The following is a 25820-nucleotide window of genomic DNA, read 5'->3' on the forward strand; positions in this document are numbered from 1 at the left end:
CACAGCTAGCACTTCTTTTTCAGTGGTGGTGTAATTTAACTGAGCATCAGAGATAGTCTTGCTCGCATAATAGATGACGTATGGAAGTTTTTCCACGCATTGGCCCAAAACCGCACCTAATGCATAATCGGATGCATCACACATGATCTCAAATGGAAGAGACCAATTTGGCGGTTTCATGATTAGGGCAGATGAGAAAAGAGTGCGAAGCTTAATGAAAGCCTCCATGTAAGCTTCATTGAAATTGAACGGAACATCCTTGGCAAGAAGTGCTCACAAAGGCCGAAAGATTTTACTAAAATCCTTGATGAAGCAACGATAGAAACCGGCATGGCCAAGAAAGGAGTGGATTTGACAGATGGAATTCGGAGGGGGGAGATTAGAGATTAACTCAACTTTTGCCTTGTCTACCTCAATTCCCCATTTAAAAATGACATGTCCCAGAACAATGCCTTCTTGGACCATGAAGTGGCTTTTCTCCCAACTTAGAATTCGATTCGTCTCCTTGCAACTTTAGAGAACAAGAGATAGATTGTGGAGACATGAATCAAAGGAAGATCCAAAGACGGAAAAATCGTCCATGAATACCTCTAAGAATTTTTTAACCATATCCGAAAATATAGACATCATGCATCTTTGGAACGTGGCCGGTGCATTGCATAGCCCAAAAGACATGCGTCTATAAGCAAAGGTTCCGAAGGGGCATGTGAATGTGGTCTTCTCTTGATCTTATGGATCAATTACCACTTGGTTATAGCCAGATTAACCATTAAGAAAACAATAGAAGCTTTGGCCGCCTAACCTCCTTAGGATTTGATCAATGAATGGAAGTGGAAAATGATCTTTCCTAGTAGTAGAGTTAAGTTTCCGATAGTCAATGCACACACGCCACCCGGTGGTGATGCGTTGTGGCACGAGCTCACCCGTTGAATTTTCAACAACGGTGAGGCTGGATTTCTTGGGGACAACTTGCGTGGGACTCACCCACTTGCTATCGGAGATGGGGTAGATGATTCCCGCATCTAGCAATTTGATCACCTCTTTCATGACCACTTCCTTCATATTAGGATTCAACCGGCGCTGGACCTCTCTAGAAGGCTTTGCGTCCTCCTCCATATGAATGCGATGCATACAAATAGAGGGGTCAATTTCTTTCAAATCAGCCACTGCCCAACCAATAGCTTCTTTATGCTCTTGAAGCACTGCTAAAAGGCTAGTTTCTTGATCCTTTAAAAGGTCAGAAGCAATGATGACCGGAAGAGTTTGATTTATACCAAGAAACACATACTTGAGGTGAGCCGGGAGCGGCTTTAGCTCAAGTTGTGGAGGAGACTTCAAGGAAGGAACCGGAGGAGTAGAAGAAAGTAAAGGAAGCGGTTCTTTTGGAATTTTCCAAGGAAGAGTGGCCATGATAGCATTTATGTCAAGCAAAGAGTTCACTTCTTGGATGGATTGGTCAATGTCAAAGCTTGAGAAGTCAAAATGAGACATGCAAGTTTCCAAAGGATATTTGCTTAGAACAAAGGGGAGAGATTCCTCGACCACTTCGTCTATCACATCTATAAGGAAACAATCATCTTCATCGGAAGGATGTTGAGTTGCATGGAAGATGTGAAGTTTGACTTGCATGTTGCCAAAGGCATTATCCATCACCCCGGTTCGGCAATTGATTGAAGCATTAGCTGTAGCTAAAAATGGCCTACCGAGGATCACAGGAATATGCTTTTTTGGGTCATGGACCGGTTCTGTGTCAAGAATCGTCTACCGGGAAGTAGAATTTGTCCACTTTGATAATAACATCCTCAAGAATGCCTCGTGGGTGCTTGACCGATCTATCGACAAGCTGCAAGACCACAGAAGTTGGTTTCAGATCTCCCAACCCAAGTTGTAAGTAAACTGAAAATGGAATCAAATTTACACTAGCTCCTAAGTCAATAAGGGCCCTTTCTATCTTATTTTCGCCAATAACACACGAAATAGTTAGGGCGCCCGGATCCTTATATTTTAGTGAAGCACTGTGTTGAATGATTGCACTCACATTTTCAGTTAACGTTACTTTCTTTGGCAAATGATTCCTGGAAGTGCGCTTTTGAGTGTACAAATCCTTGAGAAATTTTGCATAGGGAGGGATTTGCTTTATAGCATCCAAGAGAGGCAAGTTAATCTTTACTTGCTGGAAAACTTCCCACATGTCCTGAATTTTGCAATTCTTATTCCCGAAATGTGTCAACTCTTGGAGACGTTGAGGAAACGGAGCTTTTGGCTCATAGGAAGTTTCCACATTTGGGGTAACAAGCTTGGGATTTTCATGAGTAAAATTTGGATTGGAGGAGCTAGGATTTGGATTTTATGAAGGAGAATTTCTATCATCCTTATTTTCATCAACCTTGTTGTCAACAACTTGACCACTTTTATGGGTGGTGATGGCTTGAACATGTTCACAACTCGGCCTACTCGGAGAAGGGGTTTCATCAATCACATGCATCCTTCTAGGATTTTCAAAAGGTTGAGCGGGCAACTTCCCTTTTTCTCTTTAAAGGAGCTGGTTCATCGAACTGGCTATTTGCCCCACTTGATTCTCAAGTTTAGCAATAGACTGAGTATGGGAATGAACCATTTGGAGAGTGGGCTTCAAAGATGACAAGAGTTGCTTGTTGGATTCCATCATTTGCTGATTTAGATATTCCATCATTTGTTTATTTGCAGCCATAATCTCATCCTTTAGGAACATAGGAGGTTGATTAGAGACATTTGGATTATACGGAGGACGGAAACTTGAAGAGGCTGGAAATTGCCTATTTTGAAATTGAGGAGGGGGTTGATTTTGATGCCCTGGATTTTGGAATTGAGAATTTTGTGGGGCTTGTTGCCTCCACGAGAAATTCAAATGATCTCTCCATCCCGGATCGAAAGTATTGGAATATAGATTATTCCCAAGCCTTGCGAACATCGCATTTGCTTGCTCTTGATTGGGATTAGGAAATTGTTCCAGTGTGGGACAATCGTCCGAGAGATGGAAAGGACTAGTGCATGATGCACACACCGAGCTAGCTGAATTTTGAGACAAAGAGGGGGAGAGATGTGGTGCCATTAATTGATGAAATTTAAGAGCTATGGCATCCACTTGAGATAATTCTTCCCTCATTGTCTTTAGTTGACATGGAGTGGGGTTCTTTGTATTGGTCGAGGTCGGGGCCCTACGAGAATTATGTTGTAAAGAATTTTCACTCAAATTCTCAAGCAGGGTCCATGCCTCATCCGGACTTTTAGACATGAACATCCCCCCACAAGATGAGTCAACCATGAATCTATGTGGGTCAGTTAACCCAGCATAGAAAGCTTGCACCAATTGCCATTTTGGAATTAGATGATGCGGACATTTCCTAAGGAGGTCTTGTAACCTTTCCCAAGTCTCATGGAGTTGTTCTCCATCAATTTGAGAAAAGCTAAGAATGGAACACCTCATTAAATTGGTTTGACTCACTGGATAATACTTTTTTAGGAATTCCTGCTGTAATTGGGCCCATGTAGTAATGGAACCTGCAGCTAGGGAGTTCAACCAATACTTTGCCCGTTCTTTTAAGGAGAATGGGAAGAGATGCAAATGAATAGCATTATCAGGGAAGCCCCTAAGCTGTTTGGCATCACTATGTAAGAGGGAGAAGCATAAGTGGTAGGGATGAAGTGGTCCCAAAGAGTCATGGGAACCACATTTGGAATTTCAACCCTATCATTATTAATTCCCTCATTTCCGATATCTCCAATAGTATCAGCCATTGCGTTAAATTCAGTTTCAAGTTCTCTTATGCTAGTAGATTCCCTAAGGTTTCTTTTAAGAGTTCTTTCTAGTGAATTTATGTTAACTGGCAATTCTAGAGTTGGTAGGGAGAGTGATCTACGGCCAAACATCAACAAAACACAACACACTTATCATAACAATCTATCATCATCAACTCCACATACGATGTTCCCTTTCTCCGCAATTATCAAAACAGAAATTAAATGGCCACAACAAGGACCGATGCTTGCAATTGAAAGTATACAATAAAATAGCCCCGACAAAGGCTTCACAACTTAACTAATATTAGATTTAACACATGCACAATATTAACAATTTTGAAACTATAAGGTCAAGAAACTTACCTGGAGTCCTTTAGACTTACAAGTTTGTTAGCGTTCCCTCGACGAACATTAAGTCCCTAGAATCTCACAAACAACTTACACTACAAAGATGATCACAACCACACGAGGAATATTCACAGATCACAATATTGACAATCAAACCAAAGTTAACCCTAGAACTTCGATTGCTAAACCGTTTGCAGTCCCCGGCAACGACGCCAAAAATTGATCGACGGATCGACCAATTATAAATCAACTCGTTTTGCAATAGCACAAATCACTGTAAAATAGGGCTATTGGTCGGGTAAGTCAAACCACTGGGACTGCTAGTTTATGGCAACTTAGGTATCTAGGATCATCTTTTAGAATGATAAGGGGTTTACAAAGGATTTGTTGGATTGTCACTAAAACTAAAATGTGAGGTTCATAAAATATAGCTTGCGAGAAGTAAAGCGAGATAAATACGAGTAAAGACAACTAGGGAAGTGAATCTGCCTCCATCCCTCTACACATGCTAGATATAGAACTAATTTAGGGGATAAACAATATATAATGGTCAAGAAGTATATAGCGACACATAGTTGTCACATAATTAACAAGAAATACATTAAGCCTTAAACAAGCATAATCCACCAAAGGTGAATGTGTTTAAACTACTTAAAATAGGATACAACTTAAACACACTTACTTGGATGAAAGACTATCAAGTTCCTGACAAAAATGATGAAGCACATGAAGGTAGAGATTAAGCATATACCATCAAAGGATTTTCCTAAGCAATGATCTATCAAAGTCACCTATCAACATGCCATTAAACCATTTCATAACCTTATTTCCATTGTCACCATAAGCAATATGATTAATGTAAGACATTACCTAGAATAAGATAATCAACTTAGAAAAATCATTCATATAAATATCAACATCCATTACAACCAATGAAGTGCTCTTAGTCATGAAAAGACCATAGAATATACATTGTAATCCCCAAAATAAAACTATACTAGAACATGCTTACAAGGGGGAGGGACTTCATCACCTCCCTAGAGGAAGAATTAGTTACCCATGGATGCCCTAGAGGAAGGAAAAAGGTTGCCTCTAACCTCCATTTTCGAGCTCCCTCTTTGTAGCCACAAGAACTCTATCCCCTTCTCCTCTCTCTCTCCAAAAATCTTGCAAAATGATATATATCCCCCCATACAAGCTCTACCTCTCCTTTTGTAGACATCTTCCCACCAAACCCCTCAAAAACCGAGCTTCATCTCCCCCCAAAAGAACATTTCCAACCACTTCATAAAAGAGGGGAACCAAAAATTGAGTGAATCAAGGAACAAGTGGGCTACAATGTTCCTTCGAGCGCTCAAAGGACTTAGTTCGAGCGCTCAAAGATGGCTTGGGGCATGCTGCTCTGAGTTCGAGCGCTCGAATGACATGGAGGCTCGCGGGGGTTGCTCATATGTGCCGTACGAGGGCTCTGATAAGCGCCGAATATTATATATTCAAGCGCCCTAAATTGCATTAGTAAAGTCCGTTGTATGTTAATTTATGTAGATTATCTTCATTTCTATGTTTTTGTGCATTTTCAGGTTCATTGGCCAAAATGGAACAAGAATAAGGCCTTGTGGAATCTTGAGTAACAAAAGGTGCCAATGCTGAATTCTGGCAGCAGTAGAACCTGGACTTTGCTTGCCATTTTGACCTTCCAAACTCGAGAACTGGACTTCCCTCATAACATGAAAGATTTAGAGCTCTGAATCAGCTTTCCAAATCTTCAAACGGTTTGTCATTCGGAGCTCGGAGCAGAGAGTTATGGCCTTGTTACCAGAGGTGCGCAGAACTGCCTGGCAGCAATGAAATTCTGCCTTGATCTTCATTTTCGACCAACCATCCTTGAGAATTGGATCTCCACTAAAACATGAAATATTTAGAGGTCTGAATTATCTTTCTAAATCTTCAAACGGTTCATCATTCGGAGTTCGGAGCGCAAAGTTATGGCTGTTTAACCGAAGTAGGTCTGGGCGGAGCAAGGCAAGAATGGAGCATTCTGCTCCAATTTCGAGTGCTCGAGCCCTTATTTCGAGTGCTCGAACTTAGGGCAGAATTGCATCCGGAAATGGCCCATTTTCAGCCACTTGCATCTTGGGTTCCTCAATTCTAATTTCCCTCTTTAATGGTTGGTTGGAGATGTTGGTTGGTGGGGGTTTCTAGAGCCTTATCTCTAGAAGATAAGAGAGGGAAGCCACACAATATGATAGAGCTTCATTTTACAAGATTAGAGGAGGGAGAAGAGAGCAAAAAAGGTGTGTTCTTGGAGCTAGAAGAGGGGAGCTCGAAAATGGAGGTCAAGGCTTTGCTTCCTCCTTCCTCTAGTGCATCAATGGGTAACTAACTCCCTTCTAGGGAGGTGATGAAACTCCTTCTTGTAAGCATGTCTTGTTTTTGATTTACATTTGGGGATGTAATGTATATATATGACCTTTCCATGAACTAGAGCTTTATTTGATGTGAAGAGCTTCAATGTCTATTAATGATCATTTTGAGTTTAAGATCTTGTCTTAAGATTGTCTCCTCTTATGATTATTTTGCTTCCATTTTCATAGTGACAATGAAGATGAGTTTATGGAAATGTTTTTATTGGCATGATGCTTGGGAAATTTGATAGTCTATAGCTTAGGGTTCTCTTTTGATAGATTATTCTTGATTCCTAATGTCATGTGCTTCTACTATGTGATTAAGGGCTTGATAACTCTATGTTTAGTGAGTATGTCTAAGGTTGCAACCTAGTTTAGGTAACCAAAACATGCAATACTTTGATAAGTTATTCTTTCCTATTGATTTCATAAAAATTCTTGAAGGTAATGTAGCAATTTTATGTTGTTACATTTCATGGTTTTATGTATATATTATTCCCCAAGTAAATCATGTATTAACATGCTTATGGATAGGTAGTGGATTCACTTCCCTAGCCCTCTCTACCTAGATCTCCTTCCTTTACATTTACCAGCATTCTTGTTTTATGCACACTTCAATTACTAGCTTAGTGACAAACCAATCAACAACTCCTTATTACACCTTATCATTCTTAAATAACTCTAGATACTTAGGTTGCCTTAAGACTAGCGCAGTCCCAGTGGTTCGACTTACCCGACCAATAGCCCTATTTTACAATGATTCGTGCTATTGCGAAGGTTGATGTATAGTTGATCAATCGATTAGGCTCGAAGGTGGGGCTTCGAGCGCTTGAAAATGCATCAGAATGCATTTTCTTCTCCTCTTGCTATGGACATCCTTCATTTGATTTTAGCATTGGCCCATTGAGAATCATTTGCCCCTTTTTCATTGTAGAAGGACTTCATGGACCTATTTTAGCGGGTTCTTCTTGGAAATCTCTGGATGCAAAAGCCCGGAATGATTTGTTCCTCAAAAAGCTTTTAAAAACCTCCGTCTTATTTCTTTTTGGGAGATAAACCTAAAAAAACACAAAGACGAGGAATTGGTGATAATCTATACATATAAACCATAAATGGACTTAACTAATGCAAATAAGGGCACTTGAATATACAATATTTGGCGCTTATTACACCCCCAAACTTACATTTTGCTAGTCCCATAGCAAAACAAAAATAAAGTATTCACTACAATGACAACCATTGGATTGCTTTACAAAAATGTCAACCATAGCAAAATGAAATACACACATAGCTCAAATACAACTTGAAACAGATAAAGAACTGGAGACAGGGTCATTAGGAAGACTACCATGCATATATGAAGCATTGATACAAAAATTTGCTAAACACATTTCAACATACATGCATCAACATCATAGTCTATATAAATAACTCAATTGTCATCTCTTGAATGGAAATCAACTCTAACTTCAGTGAAAGTGGATTGGATTCTTAACATGCGGCTTTTACTTTCTTTTCCAATTCCAAGACACAAGTCTTCAAATAATTGAATTCCCCTTTAAATGAAGTCACTAAGGCATAAATTTATTTATAAAACAACTTTTGTTGCTTGCTGACAATTTATTAGATCTCAAAAATGACACATAAAATGGTTGTGCAATGCTAAAATCCTTTAAGTTTTCTAAACAACCCATGTAGCAAGCGTTAGGCCAATAACTCCCAAACCAGATAACTTTAGGGTGTTGAGTGTAGAGACACTCCTAGGACTTAATAACTCGAGTTGGAAAGGCTACGAACTCCAACGGACCATGTTTATTATAATTTTTTTTTTTTTTTGAGTGACCGTGCAATATCTAAGTCTTTTAAGCTTTCTAACCAACCCATGTAACAAGCGTTAGACCAACAACTCCCAAACCAGATGGCTTTAGGGTGTTGAGTGTAGAGACACTCCTAGGGCTTAATAATTCGAGTTGGAAAGGCTACAAACTCAAACTGGTCATTATTTTCTTTTTCGTTTATATATATATATATCATGCCAAAGGTATCCATCTATTAGGTTCATCAATTCAGATTAACTAGGTCAAGATCAAGGTTAATCAAATTACATGCCTCACGGTTAAGTTTCCAATGTGCATCTGTGCATTGTGAAGCATAAAAGAGTATAAGATCCAGCGAGAATTTAATTGAAACATTTATACGGACTAAATTGCATCCACATGATCATTTCAAATTCAAAATTTTCTTTATTTTCAAAACTTAACAGTTGCTTCTATACACGAGGTATTAAACATGAGCATCATCTCCGACAAGTTTCAAATTGCACTATCATTGCTCAAAAATATGATGCCAAAAATATGCCATTTACAGAAATGCAATATTGCACCCCCAAACTTGAATAACACATTGTCCTCAATGTGGGACAACGACTACCATCTATTAAAAATGAAGAGAAGAACAAGAAAAAAAATACCCAGAATAGAAGGAGAGCGCATGGAGAAGTGATAAAAAGCTCCCATGGAAATTCCAACACAAAAAGGCCCCCAAACTTGAAGTGTGCAACCTGCAAGGGATCAGAAACAGCTGGGGAAAGAAAATAAGTAACAATGAAGCAATAAAGTAAAATAATTAACAGACAATAGAAGAAAATAAAAGAGGGAATTTTCATTCAAAAGCAGGTGGACATGATTACAAAAAGGACTGAAGTGCTAGCCTGGTCCAACCGGATCAACGATGACAAAAAAATTAAATTCCCAAGTTCTAATAGGAAGACAATAACAGAAATTAAAAACAGAAAACATGTGCAACTAAAAACTAATTGCCCGGGCAACCAACTACAGGCCAGGAGGAAAACGAGCAAGGAGGGCATTGAAGAGGGATTTTGTTTCACACCGTTCCTCTTGAGCCATGTGACGCTCTTCAGCCGCAACATGGCGGTCCTCGGCAGCAGTACGATGGCCTTCTTTCATACGGTAGTAGTCCTCACGCACGGTCCGATTGTAGTCAGCAAGGGTGGCCTCAAAATAGTCCATTCGGGTATGGATACCGGCGATGCTAGCCTGTAGAAAAGCATAGTCCTATGGAGGGTCAACAGAGGGCTCCTCCCATTCAGCAGCCTCAGCCATAGGATTATCCTCAGAAAAAAGAGGAGATGGAGAGCGGGGGAATGGAGGGGCAGCGAGCTGAGGTGGCCGAGAATGGCTAAGAACATTGGTCCACCGGCGGAGAGTAAAAGTCTGAATTTTTTTGCCTTTTGGTTCATGAGGAGGAACAATGAAGCCTTTGTGCTTCAAGAGCTTGATGATGAATAATGGCAATGGCAAAGGCCAATTTTTAACATGCTGATGCCGTGCATTGATACACTCGTCCCAGAACTGCATAAATGTGTCCCAAATGAGCTCTGGGACAGAGAACCAGTAGCCTTGGTCCATGGCATATAAGGCTTGCAACATCAGGCCTCGGCGCTCGGTGCTGTGCGCCAAGGGGTAAACATTGTGCTTGAGAACGGAGTCAAGGAACCAAACTCGCTCCAGAAGAGTGGATTTGAGTGTAAAGCTCCGAGGTCGATGAGGGTCATCCACATTGCAAATGGCGGTAACAACCTGCTCCACAGTTAAATTATCAGGCTCCTCATATAAAGGGAGATTCTCACAATTGATAATATCATCGAGGCACTCCAGAGGACAGCCGGAGACTGCCGCAATGTCAGCAAGAGTGAAGGAATAAGGGACGCCATCAATGGATGTGGTGAGAGAGATAGGCGGCTCTTCAGGGCAATTGAGATTCTGGTAGAAGAGTCGCACCACATGGGGGTAGGTGACCTTTGCAATGGGTTGGCAAATGTGCTGAAGGCGCCGGTTGACTAATTTTGCGGTAGCCCATGAAGTGGTGGGAGAGTGTCAAAGACACCCGTGAGCGGAAAGAGAAGCTCATAATTGAGCTTTTTATCGAGCCAAGGGTCTCGGGGTTGCTCACGAGCAACAACGGGGACATCCGCAGAGGGTCTAGGATGACTAGAAGGGCCGGCACGAGACATTTGGAGAGGCGGACGTGGATGGGGAATTTCAGCGAGCACCTGGCGTGCACCAAGAGAAAGAGAAGGTGAGACTGAGAGTTATGGAAGATCAAACCTAAAAATTATGTTAACAAAACACTCTTAAGATTAGAGTAACATTAACAATCACACCCAACCTCCATAATTTCCATGCCCCTACTCCTCAAAAAGATAACAATAATTGAACAAAAAGAATGAAACGAAAAAGATGAGGAAGCATACCTTGAAAGGATGAGGGGGAGAAAGATGGATGGAGTGAGGAAGGAGGATGGAGGTGGTGAGTATTTATAGAGGTTTAGTGCATGAATGGGGTAGTGGGAAAGATAGGGAAGTTATGGAGGGATGCGATGGAGGGAGTTCGTAGGTTGATGGAGGGAGTGGTTAAAGTAACTGAAGCAAATGGGAGAGGGAAAGTCAGATTTAAAGGGAAGGGGGTGAGTTCGAGCACTTGAAGAAGGCTCTTCGAACGCTCGAAGAATGGGCAGACAGCTTTGAAACCGTGGGTTGAAGCTTCGAGCGCTCGAAGGTGACTCTTTGAGCGCTCGAAAAATGGACAGTAGGCTTTTTGGAACTTTCGAGCGCTCGAAAGAGAGGCTTCGAGCACTCGAACTTTGGGCAGAGAACTTGGGACTGTGGAATGCAGGTTTTGAGTGCTCGAAGGTGGTCTTCGAGTGCTCAAAAATTCGGCAAAGAGCTTGGTGGCATCATCAAGAACTTGAACTGAAGTGCAAAGTTTCTCTAAGACCTTTGAGCAAGAGAATTGCAATCTTTGCCACACAGAAATGACAATGAAGTCAAAGAGTGCCAATGTAGGACTTAAGTGCTCGGAAAGAATTGGGAAACCACAATCAACTGGTGTATTGAAAATAGGAGGTTATGCACACGAGTACCAATCCGACGATCGGATGAAATTGCTAGATAGAGCTAAAAACTTCCGGGAATGAAGACAAGGGTTGAGAAGGTCTAAGAAAGCCAGTCTGAATTACGGGAACACAATTTAAGATAGTTCCAGAAAAATTAAATCTTGGCTTTCCTTAACCATTCCCCAGAAAATTTTAAGGCACGAGCAATTGAAAATTAGGGAAGCATGGGAATAGAAAGAATTTCTTCCCTTTGGTTGCTAAATTTAGAGTCGATACCTAGACAAAGCGAGATCATGCATCAGTCCTCGTAAATTGGGTCTATCAAGAAGACTTTCTCAACTCTGCGGATTGGGACTATGCCGTCAATGCAAGGCTTAAGCCGTTGGCCATTAACCTTGAATAGGGATCCATCAGTCGGATTCTGAAGTTCGATTACACTATGAGGAAAAACAATATTGATGAGGTAAGGACCATCCCATATTGACCGGAGTTTACTAGGAAAGAGTTTCAAGCGGGAATTGAAAAGCCAAACCTTTTGTCCCAAGGCGAAAGACTTGTTGAAAATGTGTTTGTCATGAAAAGTTTTACTCTTTGCCTTATAGATTTTTACACTTTCATAAGCATCATTTTGGATTTCCTCAAGTTCATTTAGGTGCAATGCACGAGTAGAGCGGCTTGTTTGAGATTAAAATTGAGCCTTTTTATGGCCCAATAAGCACGGTGCTCTAATTCCACCAGGAGATGACATGATTGCCAAAGACAAGTCGATATGGTGACATACCAATGGGTGTCTTATAAGCTGTCCGGTAAGCCCAAAGCGCATAGTTTAGTCTTAACGACCAATCTTTGCGGTCCAGTCGAACCATTTTTTCCAAAATGTGCTTAATCTCCCGATTTGACACTTCTACTTGACCATTCGTTTGAGGATGGTAAGGTGTGGCGACCTTATGAATAACAGAGTACTTAGAGAGGACGGATTTAAGATAACGATTTCTGAAATGAGATCCGCCATCACTAATGATTGCTCGGGGCGTACCAAAATGACTAAAGACGTTGGACTGAATGAACTTGATCATAACTTTATGATCATCGATTTTGGTAGCCTTGGCTTTAACCCACTTAGAAACATAATCCACCACTACAAGAATATACTTATAGCCATAAGATGGTGGAAATGGTCCCATGAAGTCGATCCCCCACACATCAAAAATTTCTATAATAAAGATGGGAGTGAGGGGCATCGTGTCTCTCCTAGACATGGATCCGAGCCTTTGACATTGCTCACAAGCTTTACAGAAATTGTATGCATCCCGAAACAAGGATGGCTAATAAAATCCGCTTTGAAGGACTTTGTCAGCGGTCTTTTTGGCACTAAAGTGTCCTCCACAAGCAAGAGTATGGCAGAAATTTAGAACACTTGTAGTTTCAGTTTCGGGGATGCATCGCCGGATGATTTGGTTCGGGCAATATTTGAACAACTCCGGATCTTCCCAAAAGAAATGCTTAACTTAGGAGAAGAACCGGTCTTTCTCTTGTTTGGACCAATTAGATGGAATTTTGCCGACCGCTAAATAGTTGACAATATCCGCATACTAAGGGAAACTAGAATGGGAAATCTGAAAAGTTACTCATCCAGAAAGGAATCACGGATGGCAGCAAATTTAGAGGATTTCTCAATGAGTAAGCGAGAGAGATGGTCTGCGACAACATTGTCGGTCCCTTTTTTGTCCCGAATTTCAATGTCAAACTCTTGGAGCAAGAGTATACATCTGGGTTTGGTCTATTTTTTCGCTAGCAAGTGCCTAAGAGCGACATGATCCGAGAAGACTATAACCTTGGAGCCAAGAAGAAAAGAGCGGAATTTATCCAAGGCATACACCACAGCTAGTAATTCTTTTTCAGTGGTGGTGTAATTTAATTGAGCATCAGAGAGAGTCTTGCTCGCATAATAGATAACGTATGGAAGTTTTTCCACACGTTGGCCCAAAACCACACCTAATGCATAATCGGATGCATCACAAATGATCTCAAATGGAAGAGACCAATTTGGTGGTTTCATGATTGGGGCGGATGAGAGAAGAGTGCGAAGCTTAATGAAAGCCTCCATGCAAGTTTCATCAAAATTGAACGAAACATCCTTGGCAAGAAGTGCACACAAGGGCCGAAAGATTTTACTAAAATCTTTGATGAAGCGACGATAGAAACCGGCATGGCCAAGAAAGGAGCGGATTTGACGGACAGAATTCGGATGGGGGAGTTTAGAGATTAACTTAACTTTTGCCTTGTCTACCTTAATTCCCCTTTTAGAAATGACATATCCCAGAACAATGCCTTCTTGGACCATAAAGTGGCTTTTCTCCCAACTTAGAATTAGATTCGTCTCCTTGTACCTTTGGAGAACAAGAGATAGATTGTGGAGACAAGAATCAAAAGAAGATCCAAAGACGGAAAAATCGTCCATGAATACCTCTAAGAATTTTTCAACCATATTCGAAAATATGGACATCATGCATCTTTGGAACGTGGCCGGTGCATTGCATAGCCCAAAAGGCATGCGTCTATAAGGAAAGGTTCTGAAGGGGCATGTGAATGTGGTCTTCTCTTAATATTGTGGATCAATTACCACTTGGTTATAGCCGGAATAACCATCAAGGAAACAATAGAAGCTTTGGCCGGCTAACCTCTCTAGGATTTGATCAATGAATGGAAGTGGAAAATGATCTTTCCTAGTAGTAGAGTTAAGTTTCTGGTAGTCAATGCACACACGCCACCCGGTGGTGGTGCGTTGTGGCACGAGCTCACCCGTTGAATTTTCAACAACGGTGAGGCCGGATTTCTTGGGGACAACTTGCGTGGGACTCACCCACTTGCTATCGGAGATGGGGTAGATGATTCCCGCATCTAGCAATTTGATCACCTCTTTCATGACCACTTCCTTCATATTAGGATTCAACCGGCGCTGGACCTCTTTAGAAGGCTTTGCGTCCTCCTCCATATGAATGCGATGCATACAAATAGAGGGGTCAATTCCTTTTAAATCAACCACTGCCCAACCAATAGCTTCTTTATGCTCTTGAAGCACCGCTAAAAGGCTAGTTTCTTGATCCTTTAGAAGGTCAGAAGCAATGATGACTGGAAGAGTTTGATTTACACCAAGAAACACATACTTGAGGTGAACCGGGAACGGCTTTAGCTCATGTTGTGGAGGAGACTTCAAGGAAGGAACCAGAGGAGTAGAAGAAATTTAAGGAAGCGGTTCTTTTGGAATTTTCCAAGGAGGAGTAGCCATGATAGCATTTATGTCAAGCAAAGAGTTCACTTCTTGGATGGATTGGTCAATGTCAAAGCTTGAGAAGTCAAAATGAGACATGCAAGTTTCCAAAGGATCTTTGCTTAGACCAAAGGGGAGAGATTCCTCGACCACTTCGTCTATCACATCTATAAGGAAACAATCATCTTCATCAGAAGGATGTTGAGTTGCATGGAATATGTGAAGTTTGACTTGCATGTTGCCAAAGGCAATGTCCATCACCCCGGTTCGACAATTGATTGAAGCATTAGCCGTAGCTAAAAATGGCCTACCGAGGATCACAGGAATATGCTTTTTTGGGTCATGGACCAATTCTGTGTCAAGAACCGTCTACCGGGAAGTAGAATTTGTCCACTTTGATAATGACATCCTCAAGAATGCCTCGTGGGTGCTTGACCGATCTATCGGCAAGCTGCAAGACCACGGAAGTTGGCTTCAGATCTCCCAACCCAAGTTGTAAGTAAACTGAATATGGAATCAAATTTACACTAGCTCCTAAGTCAAAGAGGGCCCTTTCTATCTTATTTTGGCCAATGACACACGAAATAGTTAGGGCACCCGAATCCTTATATTTTGGAAAAGCACTGTGTTGAATTATTGCACTCACATTTTCAGTTAACCTTACTTTCTTTGGCAAATGATTCCTGGAAATGTGCTTTTGAGTGCACAAATCCTTGAGAAATTTTGCATAGGGAGGGATTTGCTTTATAACATCCAAGAGAGACAAGTTGATCTTCACTTGCTTGAAAACTTCCCACATGTCCTGAATTTTGCAATTCTTATTCCCGAAATGTGTCGACTCTTGGAGACATTGAGGAAATGGAGCTTTTGGCTCATAAGAAGTTTCCACATTTAGGGTGACAAGCTTGGAGTTTTCATGAGTAAACTTTGGATTGGAGGAGCTAGGATTTAGATTTTCTGAAGGAGAATTTCTATCGTCCTTGTTTTCGTCAACCTTGTTGTCAACAACTCGACAACTTCTAAGGGTGGTGATTGCTTGAACATGTTCAAAACTCGTCCCACTCGGAGGAGGGTTTCATCAATCACATGCATCCCTCTAGGATTTTCAAAAGGTTGAGCGGGAAACTTCCCTTTTTCTCTTTGAACGAGCTGGTTCATCGAAGTGGATATTTGCCCCACTTGATTCTCAAGTTTAGCAATAGACTGAGTATGGGAATGAACCATTTGGAGAGTGGGCTGCAAAGATGACAAGAGTTGCTTGTTGGATTCCATCATTTGCTGATTTATATATTCAATCATTTGTTTATTTGTACCCATAATCTTATCCTTTGGGAACACAGGAGGTTGATTAGAGACATTTGGATTATACGAAGGACGGTAACTTGAAGAGGCTGGAAATTGCCTACTTTAAAATTGAGGAGGGGGCTAATTTTGATGCCCCGGATTTTGGAATTGAGAATTTTGTAGGGCTTGTTGCCTCCACGAGAAATTCGGATGATCTCTCCATCCCAGATTGAAAGTTTTGGAATATGGATTATTCCCGAGCCTTGAGAACATCGCATTTGCTTGCTCTTGATTGGGATTAGGAAATTGTTCCGGTGTGGGACAATCTTCCGAGAGATGGAAAGGACTAGTGTATGATGCACACACCGAGCTAGCTGAATTTTGAGACAAAGAGGGGGAGAGATATGGTGCCATTAATTGATAGAATTTATAAGCTATGGCATCCACTTGAGATGATTCTTCCGTCATTGTCTTCGGTTGACATGGAGTGGGGTTCTTTGTATTGGTTGAGGTCGGGGCCCTACGAGAATTATGTTGTAAAGAATTTTCACTCAAATTCTCAAGCAGGGTCCATGCCTCATCCGGACTTTTAGACATGAACATCCCCCCATAAGATGAGTCAACCATGAATCTATGTGGGTCAGTTAACCCAGCATAGAAAGCTTGCACCAATTGCCATTTTGGAATTAGATGATGCAGACATTTCCTAAGGAGGTCTTGTAACATTTCCCAAGTCTCATGGAGTTGTTCTCCATTAATTTGAGAAAAGCTAAGAATGGAACACCTCATTAAATTGGTTTGAATCACTGGATAATACTTTTTTAGGAATTCTTGCTGCAATTGGGCCCATGTAGTAATGGAACCTGCAACTAGGGAGTTCAACCAATACTTTGGCCGTTATTTTAAGGAGAATGGGAAGAGATGCAAATGAATAGCATTGTCAGGGAAACCCCTAAGCTTGATGGTAGAGCATATTTCAAAGAATTCATCAAGGTGCTTATAGGGGTCCTCATTCTCAAAGCCCTGAAAAAATGGAAGCATTTGGATGGTGCTAGATTTAATTTCATATTGAGCAGCCTCAATGTTTGGCATCACTATGCAAGAGGGAGAAGCATAAGTGGTAGGGATGAAGTGGTCCCGAAGAGTCATAGGAACCACATTTGGAATTTCAGCCCTATTATTATTAATTCCCTCATTTCCGATATCTCCAATATTATCAGCCATTGCATTAAATTCAGTTTCAAGTTCTCTTATGCTAGTAGATTCCCTAATGTTTCTTCTAAGAGTTCTTTCTAGTGAATTTATGTCAACTGGCGATTCTAGAGTTGGTAGGGAGAGTGATCTATGGCCAAACATCAACAACACACAACACACTTATCACAATAATCTATCATCATCAACTCCACATATGATGTTCCCTTTCTCCGCAATTATTAAGACAGAAATTAAATGGCCACAACAAGGACCGGTGCTTGCAATTGAAAGTATACAATAAAATAGCCTCGACAAAGGCTTCACAACTTAACTAATACTAGATTTAACACATGCACAATATTAACAATTTCGAAACTAGAAGGTCAAGAAACTTACCTGGAGTCCTTTAAACTTACAAATTTGCTAGCGTTCCCTCGGCGAGCATCAAGTCCTAGAATCTCACAAACAACTTACACTACAAAGATCATCAAAACCACACAAGGAATATTCACAGATCATAATATTGACAATCAAACCAAAGTTAACCCTAGAACTTTGGTTGCTAAACCGTTTGCAGTCCCCGGCAACGGCGCCAAAAATTGATCGACGGATCGATTACCAATTATAAATCATTTGCCCCTTTTTCATTGTAGAAGGACTTCATGGACCTATTCTAGCGGATTCTTCTTGGAAATCTCCGGATGCAAAAGCCCGGAATGACTTGTTCCTCAAAAAGCTTTTAAAAACCTCCGCCTTATTTCTTTTTGGGAGATAAACATAAAAAAACACAAAGACGTGGAATTGGAGATAATCTATACATATAAACCATAAATGGACTTAACTAATGCAAATAAGAGCGCTTGAATATACAATATTCGGCTCTTATTACCTGCTCCTAGGCAAAGAGAGCCGGTTCCCCACCCTTGGGAGCCAGCTCTAGGCTGTTGAGAGCTGGCTATCAACCCTAGAGAGCCATCTCTAGCTTTGTGGGAGCAGGCTCCCTCCCTTTTTGGAGCTTGCTCTCACCCCTAAGAGCCGTAGTCCGTTCTCCCTTCGTCTTCTTCGACTCTGGTGATTTTCAGGCCTCTGTAATAATTTTTATTAAATGTTTTAAGGTCCATATCAGTTCCAGATTGAGCATAAGACAATAATATACAACCAAGACTTGAATTGAAATACAAGTTTTTAAACAACAGCAGCAAGATTTCATACTGAACTTTTTAAAACAACTAAGAACAGATTATTTCAATGGAATTACATAACCATTAAACATGCATAAAAGATGTATTTAAGCTTTAGTTTAATCCCTAGAGTCTACCTAGGCATGCACAAAACACAGATTAAAGGGAAAGAGTAGAATAGAGACTTGCCTTGAGTTTCAGTTTTGAAACTCTAATCTACCGTCTCTGAATTTTCTGACGAAATCTCCAACTGATGTTGCACCTCTGTTGCTCTTGGTTTCACTTACAAACAACCTCTCCTTCCTCCTCCTTGGTCCAACCTTAGTCTAGACCAAAACCTAGCCTTCATCTCCTATCTCTCTCTGTTTCTCTCTATATCTCAACTCTCTGTAGTCGTTGTACAGAATTACGGTTTAACTTATTTAAAACCCTAAACCACAGTAACATTATATATTTATAGGCTTAAAACAATAACCCTACTCCGTGTAAAATTAGAGACAAAACCCTAATTCTAATCCTACAGCAACCTTAAGTCGGCTACATTAAATCATAAAACCCTAACTTAAGATATCCAATAATTAAATCAATTAAATAATTATCAATTAAATACTTACCACAGTTAATCAATTAATATAATTACAATAGTTTAGCAATTAATAAAATCAATTAAATAATTAAATCAATTAAAACAATCCAAACAGTCGAACAGTTACATATTATTAAGGCAATTACTTTATTCCGCTCTGTGGGGTAGACAAAACCAGTGCAGAAGTCAACTTAGTCTTCAGCTCATCAAAAGCTTTCTGACAATGTTCATCCCACATGAACTGTACACCCTTCTTAGTCAAATAAGTGAGTGGTCTCGCTATCTTTGAGAACCCCTAGATGAACCTCCTGTAATATCCTGCCAATCCGAGGAAACTCCGAATCTCGGTAGGTGAAGTAGGCCGTCCCCACTCCACCACGACTGAAACCTTGGCTGGGACCACCGCTATTCCCCTTTCGGACACCACGTGACCCAGAAATTTCACTTCCCGCTGTCAAAATTCACATTTCTCAAATTTGGCATACAATTGGTGCTCACGAAGTGTCTGCAAGACTATTCGAAGATGTCTAGCATGATCGTCCTCTGACCTCGAGTAAATTAAAATGTCAACTATGAAGACAATGATAAATTGATCCAAGAAAGCCCTGAAAACTCTATTCATTAAATCCGTGAAAACTGCTGGTGCATTAGTCAACCCAAACAGCATCACACGAAACTCATAAGATCCATATCTAGTGAGAAACGCTGTCCTCGGAACATCCTGCTTCCTAACCCAAAGTTGATGATATCCATAATGCAGATCAATCTTAGAGAAGTATGTAGCTCCCTTCAACTGATCAAAAAGATCATCAATCCTGGGCAAGGGATACTTGTTGTGAATAGTAACCTTGTTCAACTCCATGTAATCTATACACAGCCAAAGTGAACCTTCTTTCTTCTTCACAAATAGAACCGGTGCTCCCCAAGGTAAAGTACTCTTACGAATAAAACCCTGGCTGAGTAGCTGTTGAATCTGATCCCTCAGCTCTCGCATCTCCACTGGTGCTATCCTATACGGTGCCCTAGCAATAGGCGTAGTGCTTGGAGCTAAGTCAATCACAAAGTCGATCTCGCGACTAAGCGGCAACCCTGAAATCTCCTTAAATACATCTAGGAAATCCTATACAATTGGTATGTTATCCAATGATATAGTAGTCCCCTCCTCCGTTTCCTCCTCCATATGAAACAAATAGGTGCTAGTGACCCCGCTAGAACGCGGCATAGTGACGACGTACATATTCCGACCAGGTATGGTAAAAATAATAGACCTATCATAACAATCAACTTGGGTATGGTAATGCGATAACCAATCCATCCCAAGTATCACATCGTAAGTGTGCATGTCCAGGACCAAAAGATTGGCTAGAAATCTGAGTTTACCAATATCTAGTGTCACAAGCCCATCACTCTCATGAAGAATGGCTATATTGCTTAATGGTGTAGAAATACCCTGTGGTCTACTGCATACCCAAGTCGTCATCCCAGATAAAACAACAAAAGATCTAGCTACAAATGAGTGTGTAGCACCCGTATCAAATAAAACACGTCTATGTAAACCATAAATAGGAAACTTACCCTCAACAGCCTGAGGTGCCTGCATATCCTGTGGCATGGGGTTGTACACCCTGCCATAATGTAGCTGCTGCGGTGCCTATCCCTGAGGCTGCGGCGATGCTGGTAAAACCGGATATGTCTGTCCCTGAATTCGCGGAACTTGTGGAGTTGGTAAAAGCATTGGCGCCCTCTGCCCCTGCTGAACATACTGTCCCTGTCCCTATCTTGCTCTAGGACACTATCTAGAGGTATGACCATACTCTCTACAAGTGTAGCAACGACCCTGGAAAGTACCAAACGGCCTCCTCTGTTGGTTAGCCTGTGGTTGACCCTGTCCTACCTGTGGTCCCCCATTCTGCTGTTGCTCAACAGGTGCCACATCCCTGTAAGCATCTGAACCACCCTTGTGCTTCTTTCAAGGCTGTTGTCCCTGGAATTTGCCCTTGTCATTCTATCAGTGTCCATTCCCATTCCCTTTCTCAACTGACTGATTAACAGAGTCTCTGTCACCCCACTTTTCACCCTTGGCCCATCTGAAGTCCACAGTCAACTGATACTGCTGTAGAGCGGCGTCTACCACCTGAGCATATGTAGTATAGGCTGGACTACCTGTAATAGCTCTCCTAATAGACCACCTTAGTCCCTTAACGAAACTGTTGCGCTTCTTCTGCTATGTATCCACCTCCTCCGGTGCAAAAAGAGATAAATGCGTGAACTGCTGCTCATACTCAGCCACTGTCATGTTCCCCCGCTGCAGATTAAGAAACTTAGTCTGTATGGCTGCCCTGACTGCATAAGGGAAGTACTTCTCATCAAAATGAGCACTGAACTGATCATAAGTCAATGCCATCCTCTTCTCTACAGTGGTAACTGACTCCCACCATTGTAATGCATCTTCGACCAGCTTGAAGGTAGCAAGTATTTACTTCTGAACCTCCGTGCAATGAACCAAGCGAAGATGTCGCTCCATGTCCTATTTCCACTCGTGAGCTACTTTCGCATCAGTGGAGCCTGCGAACTCAGGTGGGCTCCCCTTTGTGAAAAAACTCCTGGCCTTCTCCCAAGTATCAGTCTGAACCACCGGTGCTGGTAACGGTGCTGGCTGTACCTAAGGTTGATTCCAAAGTGCAGTTGTTACCCCTGCTTCTATAGCCCGAGCAATGAGGTCGTTGATATGAGGAGGATACTCTGGATTTCTGACCTGATCCTGAGCCTGCTGAACATCCTCCTGCTCTCCATAGAACTGACCATCATCCTCCTGAAGCTGCTTGCGGGCCGCTTCCCTTCGTCGCTGATTGTTCCGTCTGGTTCTAGGGTTAACCATTCTGTCAACACAGAAAGATAGATATCAGTACGATTAAGCAGAACCGTAAAGGAATACAACGAATCCTAAACTTAAGCTCTAAACAATAGAGTACACTACGCGGAAGTCTTATACGATAGAATAAAGACACTTGAACCTGGAGTGCTCTGATACCAACTATGATACTCCTCGGATCCAAGACACGGGTTGATCAGGCCTAGGCCTAAACCTGAGAGAATATCAAACAATTAATATTTAAATGAACACAAAATACAAGTTGAAATAATAAGAAATAAATAAAGAATGGCTGAAAAGAATTTTAATTGAAAATCCTCAAAATATAATTGTTCAAATTCATTAATCCAATACCTCCAATTATTTAACAACTCAGGAATCCATCTAGTGGACCCCTAATAAAAATCCCAACTGTAGAATAAAAATAACTATAAACAAAATCCAAAACTAATAAGGAAGCAGTCCTATGTAGTTGGTGGAATGGAAGTCTGTATCTGCTCTGTACGACCAAGCTCTAACCCTGGAACTGACGAGCACCTGAAAAATAAGAGAGTGGGTCAGGCCCACATGCAAGTCCTATTCTACTACGATCCAAATAGGAATCCGATACGCAGATACATCCTAGATAGACTCAACAATATCTAGAGTAGTCCATATATGTATAAGTACACACTATAAGACGCTCACTAGTCCAATATGTCTGTCTCAGCCTGAGTAGAGATACTATGCAAATCGCACATAATGTGGTCATGTGTACCTAGACCTACCAGGGAACAACACCTCTGTCCAGTTATCCTAGGCGATATACACACCCTTACCATGGCCCTAAGACTCAAGCTCATATTACGGCACCATATCATAAGTATATAAAGTTCGTGTCCTCCTAATACAAAATATCATCCATCTGGTATAGTAGCTTGATATCTGTATAACAATCCCTCCCAAAAACCAAATTATGTCATTTAGTTATTTACTGACCTGACACCAATAAAAGTCAGACTTAACCTTTATGGTTAATCCATACCTTAATCCACTTTAGGTAGGGTTTAGTGTTGAACTAATCCATACCTAGTATGCCACCATCCCATACCGGTGCATACTATCCTCCAACTAACATAATTGACAAAAAACCAGTATAAATATTTATCAACCACATCCCAAAATAAGCATAAATATAGTCTAACATGTGTATAACTAAATTATGAATCCAATAAAATATTTAGAATTCCAATTCCAGTCCTTTAAATTGATAAAGTTAGATTACGCAATTAACTCCTCCAAATACTACCATAACTGATGCAATGTACAACAGTTTTAAACACCAGTTACTTCCATCTAAGCATACATATATTTAAACACTTATATGCTCATATCATAGCTGAAAACATGATTCATAATTTAAGATCATACAGAGAAATCAAATTGCTAAAACAGTAGGCAATATAAGTTAATTATCCAATCTTCCACATACGGGTTCATCGTTTAACCATATGTTAATTATGTCCTCAATATCTAAATGTAAACATGCTTCCCAACATTTTTATAAGTCTTTAGCAATGAATTACACCATCCAGAAGCTTTTAAACAGCTTTAGAAAATCCCAGTTCAGCCAAATAGACCCTAAAAACAAGTTTTAACGCATTTAAAGGAGAGAGCATGCTCTCAAAACTTGAGAGCCTGCTCCTAGGCAAGGAGAACCATCTCCCCACCCTTGGAAGCCAGCTCTAGGCTATTGAGAGCCGGCTCTAGCTTTGTGGGAGCAGGCTCCCTCCCTTTTTGGAGCCTGCTCTCACCCCTGAGAGCCGTAGTCCGTTCTCCCTTCATCTTCTTCGACTCCGTTGATTTCCAGGCCTCTGTAGTAATTTTTATTACATGTTTTAAGGTCCATCTCAGTTCCAAATTGAGCATAAGACAATAATATACAACCAAGACTTGAATTGAAATACAAGTTTTTAAGCAACGGCAGCAAGATTTCAGACTGAACTTTTTAAAGCAACTAAGAACAGATTATTTCAATGGAATTACATAACCATTAAACATGCATAAAAGATGTATTTAAGCTTTAGTTTAATCCCTGGAGTCTACCTAGGCATGCACAAAACATCTAAGGGAAATAGTAGAACAGAGACTTGCCTTGAGTTTCAGTTTTGAAACTCTAATCCACCATCTCTGAATTTTCCGACGAAATCCCCAACTGATGTTCCACCTCTGTTGCTCTTAGTTTCACCTACGAATAACCTCTCCTTCCTCCTCCTTGGTCCAACCTTAGTCTAGACCAAAACCTAGCCTTCTTCTCCTATCTCTCTCTGTTTCTCTCTATATCTTAACTCTCTGTTGTCGTTGTACAGAATTACGGTTTAACTTATTTAAAACCCTAAACCACAGTAACATTATATATTTATAGGCTCAAAACAATAACCCTACTCTGTGTAAAATTAGAGACAAAACCCTAATTCTAATCCTACACCAACCTTAAGTCGGCTACATTAAATCATAAAACCCTAACTTAAGATATCCAGTAATTAAATGAATTAAATAATTATCAATTAAATACTTACCACAGTTAATCAATTAATATAATTACAACAGTTTAGCAATTAATAAAATCAATTAAACAATTAAAACAATTAAAACAATCCAAACAGTCAAACAGTTACATATTATTAAGGCAATTACTTTAAATAATTCAAATAACACAAATAATATAATTAATTCAAATAATACAAATAATTTAGATAAGGCTAGTAATTTAAATAATTCAAATAACACAAAAATAAAATTTAAATAATTAGATAAATACCAGGACTATCCTTTTAAAAATTAGGGGTATTACAGCCAACAGAATCTTTTAACTTTAACAAAATAATAATTTTGTCACTAGTTACAAATATCATTAAAATTTTCATGAGTGTGCCACTTTAGTGACTAAACACTCGATCAAACTTAACGACACTTGTACTTAGGATTGCAAAATGATTCAATTTTCCCAAATGAATCAAAATACCATATACATATTATGCAACAATTTATAGCATGAGACATATGCATAATTATGTATATAATTTCAATAACATGTATAATTTCATAAACTTATATGCTATGAAACTTTAAATTAATCATTGACTATGCCATGCATATCATTAAATATAGAAAACATTCAACCAGTGATGATAACTTAAGAAAAATGACATATTTATGAAAATTAATATTTAAGGGACAACATAAGATCAAAAAATTTCAAAATTTATACATGTTATAAATATTAAATTAGCTACCCTTATTGATAGAGTAAGTAGGGGTGCATGCAACACATGACTCTGGGTGGAGAGACATGACTATTGGTTTAAATTCAAAAGACATGCTTATTGGTTTAATCCCAAAAGATATGACTATTAATTGCAACTCAAAAGACATGATATACATGTATATTATAACGAATCAATGTTAGTAACCCAAACTAAAACATGTAATGGTACGTTGAAACATATAACCCTTCACAATCAGCATATTAACTGCATATTGTTGTTGTCATGCACACTCCAATTGAGTTTATAGCAAGACAATTGAGTTTATAGCAAAACACCTCTACAAATACCAGGTGCATAACTCTTAGTGGATAGACCACAAAGCCTACGTAGCATCTGTAGGTACAGAGATATTTCTGTTGGTTCAAATCCAAAAAGACATGTTTGCTCGTTCAAATCCAAAAGACATGTCTGTTGGTTCAACTCCAAAAGACATGCCTAGTAATTTGAACTCCAAAAGTTATGACTTTTGATAACATTTGTAACCCAAACAAAAAGTATGCAATGGTACGTTGAATGGGTGGTACTGTTTCACTTCTAACTGTCATGAGCAGTCGTGACTTCTGGATATTATTCACAGTAACACTGCTACATAAATGTCAGATATTCATGTTGTTGTGTAACATGATAGAAGTCACATTCATGTAACATTTAGGTTACTGTCTACCATTACATGCATA

General features: G+C 40.2%; 1 pseudogene; it reads right to left on the bottom strand.

Annotated features, from left to right (window-relative positions):
- Positions 1-9364: 9364 nt before the first annotated feature.
- LOC132272083 (uncharacterized) overlaps positions 9365-25820 on the bottom strand; it is a 31080-nt pseudogene continuing 14624 nt past the window's right edge.

Source organism: Cornus florida, unplaced genomic scaffold (assembly GCF_030987335.1).
Source record: "Cornus florida cultivar Cherokee Brave unplaced genomic scaffold, ASM3098733v1 CherokeeBrave_3.0.0_Hap2_Chr01, whole genome shotgun sequence".
Taxonomy (NCBI): Eukaryota; Viridiplantae; Streptophyta; class Magnoliopsida; order Cornales; family Cornaceae; genus Cornus; species Cornus florida.